The sequence below is a fragment of the Syngnathus acus genome, chromosome 24, assembly GCF_901709675.1.
Source record: "Syngnathus acus chromosome 24, fSynAcu1.2, whole genome shotgun sequence".
NCBI lineage: Eukaryota > Metazoa > Chordata > Actinopteri > Syngnathiformes > Syngnathidae > Syngnathus > Syngnathus acus.
The window spans coordinates 7742973-7750904 of record NC_051108.1 but is presented as its reverse complement, the minus strand read 5'-3'; the positions used below and the strand labels follow the sequence as shown (position 1 = coordinate 7750904).

The window sequence follows — 7932 nt, the reverse complement described above, 5'->3', positions numbered from 1 at the left end:
ACCTCGTTTCACAAAAGTAGTGTCCTTGTCCTCGTTAACTGCTCTCAAAACTCGCACATATCTGTTTGGGCTTACCACTTGCTTCAATTTATGCCACACATTCAACAAGGTGAGACCCTGTTTTAGTGCTTCTTTAGCTCTGGTTATATGCACATCCTCGTCATCTTCTTCGTCGTCCACCCATCTTTGATAGGCTTCCTGTGCTGTCTCGTCTCGGCCGATGGGCTCGGCTGTAATGTATTGCAGCCACATCTTTTTTGACAATTCTCCACCCGGACCGTCTTTGATTACTGGCCAAGTTGCCAATAAGTATTCTTTGACGCTTTCCTTCTGGTACTTAACGCGTACCATGCCTTTTAGGGTCTTAAAGGCTCTTGTTTCTCTTTCCAGATCGTTTCCAGGCATCCCTGTGTTATCCAGGTAAGTCGCCGCCATGTGCGTGGTGTTCGGCTGAGCTTGCTGGGTGGAGTTTCCAATTATGTTGGTTTGTGTGGACATAGCGGGATTAGCAGCGTGTGTGTCCAGGTCATCGCACGCTCTCAGTTCTGCTTGAGCGGCATCATACACACCCTGCTTCCTCCTTCGCAATAGTACATCATACATTACAGTCACAAAGCCTTCTCTAAAATCTTTCGTCAAGTCTGTAACTTACTAGAGCAGTGGTTCCCAAAGTGGGCGGTACCGGTGGAAAGATCTGGGGGGGCGGTGAGGAAGAAAGGGGCGGTAGGGGGGCGGCAGTCGATTTGTACACAACACGCCGCTCTGGCCCAGTCAGATCCGACAGCATAGACTACAAAAGCAAAAGCTCAGGTTTGTAATTTCAAGCTTGTAATGTTCAGAATTTTATCTTATAATAAAAACCGCATTCTGGCGGTCAACATCATCTTGAGTTCAAGTCAACATGAAATTGGGGACTCGCCAGAACGCGCCGTGTTGTGTTGTGTTGAGCTGGTTAGGGCAGTGGTCCCCAACCACCGGGCCGCGGACCGGTACCATCCATCCATCCACATCCATCCCATTAATATTACGTGTCAGACAATGAAGGTTACTGGTGGAATGTTTATTTACGATTCTATGTTGCTGAAACAGTTAAAACTGCTAAAAAATAAATTGGTTTACTAAATACTAAATTGGGTTTTATTTGTGAAATACACATTTGTGTTTAACCTTTCTCTTTTCAAATTGCAGCAAACCAAATATCAAGAAAGAGGTGTTTGTTTCCATATGTGCCTTGGGGGGGGGGGGCGCTAGGAATTCACTGGGGAGCCAAAGGGGGCGCCAGCCTGCAAAAGTTTGGGAACCACCGTACTAGAGTGTGGTAGGCTGGTGTGTTTAACACGTTCATTGCCTCCCTGTAAGTTAGTTTCACCGGGATGTCTGTATTCCTATCTATTTTTTCCCACCAGGCCGGCGGGAATGGGTATTCTTTCTGCCTGACTTCTGGGATGTAGGTCTTTCTTCCATCCTTGGTTTCTACCAGGGCTGTGGACTCGGTCGGATTTTTTCACTGAGTCCGAGTCCGGCCTCTTGACCACCGAGTCCGAGTCCGGCTGTCCATTTTTCCTGTTAATTCATGTGACTGCTTAGTCTTTATTCAAGGCTAATTTAGATCAAAATCTAAATAATTACAACAGTTTTGTGATGGCTTTGTCTTTATTAAACATATAAACGAATACAATAAACAGATACTTTCAAGTTTCAATTCAACGACTTGAGTTTGTTCTTAGGAACAAAATCGCCTCAACCAAGTCAGCCTTCATCGCGCCGCGCTGATCAGACATGATAAACTTGAGCCAGGTGTACACCGGAAAACAGGCGCTCTACGCTGACTTGGCTGATTGGCATTGCTGTTAGTGTCCGAGTCGCTGCCTTGAGGCCGGACGGATAACGATCAGCTGTAACAAAATGGGCTCTCTTTCATTCGACCAAGTGCCAACATTGCCCCAATTTCTTCATCTATGTCGGTTGGCGAGGTGGCGGCCGACAAACGCCGGCGGCGCTCAATGCTGTCAAGTTCTTTTTCAAACTCATCCTCCTCCGTCGATGTGGAGCCATCAACCTCGGCCGCATTGATCGTAAGCAGGGCTGTGGACAGTATTCCTACGCGCATTCTCAGCAGCATGATGAAAATAAAATTGAACGTATTTTTTTTATTGTCGGACTCGGTGGACTCGGTCAAAATCAGCACCGAGTCCGGCAAAAAATGACCGAGTCCGACCGAGTCCGAGTCCCCGAGTCCACAGCCCTGGTTTCTACCCAACCTAATTGAACATCCCTTGCCAGCCTTTCCGAAGCCTGATAGATGCTTAGCACTGGCCGTTGTTTCTTGATTCCTTTCCGGGTTGCTCCTCTCACAACTCTCGGTGGGGGGTCATTAGGATCAGGAGGGACCACAGCCGACATCACCGAAGCCTGATTTTCCTCTTCGGAGACCACGTCATCACTTGAGGTGGCTGCCTCCCTGTTCTCCACGTCTCCATCATTGTTACCCCCTTCTTCGTTGGATGTAGGAGCGTGTTCAATGGCGCCAACCTCGGCGTTTCTTGCTTCTGTTTGTTGACGTGGTCTTTGAACCGTGGAGGGTCTGTTCTTAGGAGTAGACGTCAGGCGTACTCGGTAAGAGGCACCTGTAACTTCTTGGGCAGATTTTAAAACCACTCTCCTCCCTTTTTCAATTCTTCTCCCTCTTTCTTGAGGCGGTTGTTTTGGTAGAGCCGGGATCCCAGTGGGTGCTGGATCCGGCCCCCCTGGTTTGGTTATCTCCGTGTTGATTCCAATGGCCACTATTTCATCCTCATCTCCTGTAGCTGGGGATGGTGTCCTCGACCTTACGGTTCTCCCTTGCGGTACTGGAGTAGAACCTGAGCGAGTCCCCCCTTCTCATTCTGTTCGAACTGCTTTGGCCGATGGATGGGGCAGGACTGCCACTGTATGTTGTGTTTGCTGCTCCATTTTCTTCTCTTTCCGTGCCACCTGTAGTGCTTGACCGTAGGTGGCTTCCAGGGCTACCAGTTCCCTTTCTCTTCTTTGAGAGGCTGATATTGCCAGCACAAACTCCAGCCCTTCCACTGCTGTGATCGGGGTGGATATTTGCAGCTTATATGCCCCTGCAATTGCCGTCTAGGCAATTTTCCATGACATTCGTCCAGATCTAACGCCATTTACTTCCGTAACTACTCTTCTGGCTCCCCTCTCGATGGCAGCATCCACCGCTTTCTCCAGGATTCTTGTCATCATCTTCAGGTAGTCCTGCTGGTCCAGGTCCGCCCGCCACTTCTGCACGACGGCATGTATTATCATGTAGTAGTTCGAGCTTCCCCCACTCGTGAAAATGAAAGTAAGATCCTCTGGGTCATGCTCCATCTGCCGTCTCGCATCTTGTAGGTCTTCAATATATTTTTCACTGGCCATCAGTCTCAGCCGTGAATCAAAGGTTTGATTCCATGCACGGAATTTGTCGTTGGTGAAAACAATGAGGGCGTCACCTGTCAGTGACCAAATATCTCCGACAAATTGACACATCAGTACTTCATTTCCAACAATCACTTTCTTTGTTGATTCTTCTGGCAAAGACGGCAGGGGGTCTTTTCTGAAGAGGGGATTAAGCTTCGATGCAGGAGGACCTCCGCGCCTGGTGTCCTTGCCCTCCCAAACCTCCTGTGTGTCTCTGCTCGTGCCCAATCCTTCCTCCTCGTTAGGCACTTCCTCTTCTTCTTCACTGGAAAATACTGGTTGATTTGTTTTTTTTCTCTAAAATGCTTCTCATCTTCGCCAAATGTTGCATGCACTCGTAATAGCGAGGCACTGCCTTCACTTCTCCAGGTAATGGAGTTGCAAGCTTGCCTTCGATGCCAGCTTCGTTGGTCAGCATTTTTCCGTTTTCGCAAAATTCACAAATTTACGACAAATCTTTCTCCATTCATTCTTAATGGCACATTCAACATTTCACATTTACGTCGTTCCAGTTTAAAATTCACATCATTCAGCACATTCGAATCACATTCGGAAAGATTCTCGACATTCCCAAAATATCCAAATTCAAAACGTTTTCACGTTTAAAATTTTCAAATTTGAAATTCAACCAAATTCTCCAAAATTTCGTTTTTCTACTCTAATTTCTACATTTTTCAACTGATTCAACCCATTCCAACTTTCAACTGTTCATCTTTTGCCAACCTATTCCACAACTTCCCACTTACCAAAAATTCCAAATTTGAAATTCAACCAAATTCTCCAAAATTTCGTTTTTCTACTCTAATTTCTAAATTTTTCAACCCATTCCAACTTTCAACTGTTCATCTTTTGCCTACCTATTCCACAACTTCCCACTTACCAAAAATTCCAAACTTTCAAATTTGAAATTCAACCAAATTCTGCAAAATTTGGTTTTTCTACTGTAATTTCTATTTTTCAACCGATTCAACCCATTCCAACTTTATTCACTTTGTTCACCTCATCCTTACCATATTCACCCCCTTCACCCCCACTTCCACTATGCTTACACAATTCAACCCTTGACCCCCACTTCCAGTGTGGCGGCCATCTTGGATTAACCCTGAAGTGCCCCAATGAACCCAGAATGAACCGGAAGTGCCCCAAATCAAACCGGAAGTGACCTCAGGTAAACCGGAAGTGACCCCAAATAAACCGGAAGTGACTCCAAATAAACCGGAAGTGGCCTCACGTAAACCGGAAGTGACTCAAATTAAACCGGAAGTGACCTCTTTAAACCGGAAGTTACCTCTTTAAACCGGAAGTGACCTCTTTAAACCGGAAGTTACCTCTTTAAACCGAAAGTGACCCCAAATAAACCGGAAGTGACCTCAGCTAAACCGGAAGTGCACTAAATTAAACCGGAAGTGCCCCAAATGAACCTCAATTGACCTTATTTCAACAAGAAGTGCCTTAAATAAACCATATGTGACCTAAATATAACATTTGCTCAAACTTTTACAATTTTTGTTTGATTTTACCTGTTTCAACCTCTTGAACCTGTAGTTTTCGTTTTGTTACAAATTTTAAAAAACATTGGCGCAAATTTTTTTTAAATTCCCATTCATGGTCTTCGCCTTCACACGCAATTTCCCCAGAAATTGCATTTTCTAGTTATTTATTTACTATCCAATATTGTAAAGTTATCACTGCACAATTTATTATTATTAAGTTAGTACTGCACAATGCATTCAATAACTTCTTCACTATGAATACTCAGTCATACAACAGTTAAAAGGAATATTTGTAATAAAACCCTCACCTAAAATATGTATTGGTTTGGCTTTTCAAACATGTAAATCAGAAGTGCACCTCATTAATTAAACACACACACATACACCATTTTAAATGGGGGGGAATTATTCTCACGGGGCCGCTGTGAGGATTTGTTCCCCCCTGTAATTTGGGGTGGGAAGGAGGCAACTATTCAAATTTGCTACACTACCTGAACAGACCCCCAGGAAGACGGAAAAGAAGCCAGTCGATGTCCAGGACTCACCGTTCTCAAAATGGGAGGGGGGCACAAATTCTCACGGGTTGACACTTTTTATAGAGTTCCTGTTACAATTGTTATCCTCCCCCCCACCACCTGTCACTTTGCTTGGGACAAAAGGAGCCTTCAGAACTGAAATTCTGTCTCAATCATTCATTCAAATCAATTCATCCATCCATCTTCTGTACCGCCTTGTCCCCACAGGGGTCGCGGGCGTGCTGGAGCCTATCCCAGCCGCCATCGGGCGGTAGGCAGGGGACACCCTGAACTGGTTGCCAGCCAATCGCAGGGCACACAGAGACAAACAACCATCCGCACTCACACTCACACCCAGGGGCAATTTGAAGTACTCAATTGGCCTACCAAGCATGTTTTGGGGATGTGGGAGGAAACCGGAGTGCCCAGAGAAAACCCACGCGGACACGGGGAGAACATGCAAACTCCACACAGGGACGGCCGGAGGTAGAATCTAACCCGCACCCTCCTAACTGTGAGGCGGCATCGGTTTATCGCTTTCCACCGCTTTCCAAACAAGGGGTGCGCGTTCCCGCGGCAGGGGAAACAAATCTTCACGGGGGAACCTACAACACCTGCATCATGAGGACCGGGCAGGGCAGGCACGTTCACATTCCCCTGCTGGCGAAGCCACTCTTCGACCTGGTGTTGCTGCTATTCTTCAAGGGTCCGCTGGAGGGTGCGCAGACGCCTCTCTGTCTGGCTTGTTCGCCGGAGGTGGAAGGGGTGTCGGGGAAGTTAAAGTCCCAATGATCGTCACACACAAATCTGGATGTGGTGAAATTTAGTCTCTGCATTTAACCCATCCCCGTATGATTTTGATCCATCCCCTGGGGGAGAGGGGAGCAGTGAGCAGCAGCGGTGCTGTGCTCGGGAATCATTTGGTGATCTAACCCCCCAATTCCAACCCTTGATGCTGAGTGCCAAGCAGGGAGGCGATGGGTCCCATTTTTATAGTCTTTGGTATGACCCGGCCGGGGTTTGAACCCACAACCTTCCAGTCTCAGAGCGGACACTCTACCACTAGGCCACTGAGCTGGAAGTGCTTCGCTAACTGCAAGGAAGAGGAGCTGCTCGCGAAGGCGACGGACAGAAGCGGCAAAGAAGTTGTGGGACATGAGCAGCAGCATGGTTGGACTTGAGGATTGATTGGATTTTGTGGAGACAAGCGTGAACTCACCAATACTGAACCAACCAAGTTCAAGTTAATGGTCTATGACTCGAAATGCTCGGTTGTAAAATGTTGAAAATTACTTAAAAATGTTGGCCTCTCTTCATATTTCAAAATTAACCCTCACTTGGATAATTTGCATGAAAAAAAAAGGCAATGCAGTAAAAACTACTCACCCATTTGACGATGCCTCACAGTCAAGTAATGGAGAGGAATTAATAAATTGACTGACTTTGCAAAGTTGTCACATTTACTCCATCATGCTTCCTCATTGCAACGTGATGAATGCAATCTACTGTTTATAACCTGATAAATGCACACATGCTTTACAGACTGTTTTTTTTACAGTGGAACAATAAAAGAGGTGAAGAAGGTTACCATGTATGTACTTTGTCCTCTGTGTGCTGTGTAGGCAGAAGCAGAACAATGGGATGGAGGGGGATGATAAATGGGAGGATGAACTGCAACACAAAAGTGGTAATTTTCTTACATTCATCATGTAGACAAAAGTATTGGGACACCAGGACATTATAGTGTGCCACTGCCATATTGTAGCTCATAGACATACAACCTATCGCCAAAGTCTAAACAATCGAGAATCGTCTGCATACTTTGTGCTTTTATTGAGTCAACAAAACAACCCAAAAAGATATAATCATGCATGATTAATAAAAGGACAAAGTAGATGGTTCTATTGTTTTGATGAAAGTGTGGCCGTCCGAATCTGAGGTAGAAAGGGGAAGGGGGGGGGGCATTGCAGGAATTTTTTCAGGATACGAAGAGAAGAATTAATACAAACTGCCAACAGATGTTCACGTGTCAAAACATTACAGCGAGAACAATATAAAACAACAATCAATACTGTCAAATTCAATCAAAAGAACAAACCCAATTTGCTTTTAATTAGCCGCATAAGACCAGCGTTGTTTATACAGTCATCAAGTTAAGGGTGTGTGCTTTTTTCCCAATATATTATTTGCCGTTTTTAAATGTACAAGTTCCAGGTTAGTAAAATTTGTCATTTGATTAGCTACATACAAAAAATATCTATTTCCCACTTAGAAATATAGAATAAATACATACGTGATACCTTGATTTACAAGTGTTTGAACAATTCTGTCACCATCCGGCAAAACTAAATTTTTGTGTGTTTTTAATGACGAAAAATACTACTGTAGTGTAAAATATAAAAAAAAAAACATAAACGAATGTAAAGTAAGTTGATTTTATGAAGTGTGGCCTAGTCAGTGACGTCAAGAGC

At 45.1% G+C, this 7932-nt stretch overlaps 1 long non-coding RNA gene across 2 annotated transcripts; it reads right to left on the bottom strand.

Moving 5' to 3' along the window:
• Window positions 1–4395: 4395 nt before the first annotated feature.
• On the bottom strand, window positions 4396–4878 carry LOC119118250. 2 transcript variants are annotated; one of them, XR_005096678.1, is made up of 2 exons: window positions 4762–4878; window positions 4396–4616 (listed from the first exon to the last, which is right to left on the bottom strand). It is a non-coding gene; the product is annotated as an uncharacterized LOC119118250 (long non-coding RNA). The 2 variants fall into 2 exon arrangements; XR_005096677.1 differs by having other exon boundaries at window positions 4802–4859.
• Between the last annotated feature and the right edge of the window lie 3054 nt (window positions 4879–7932).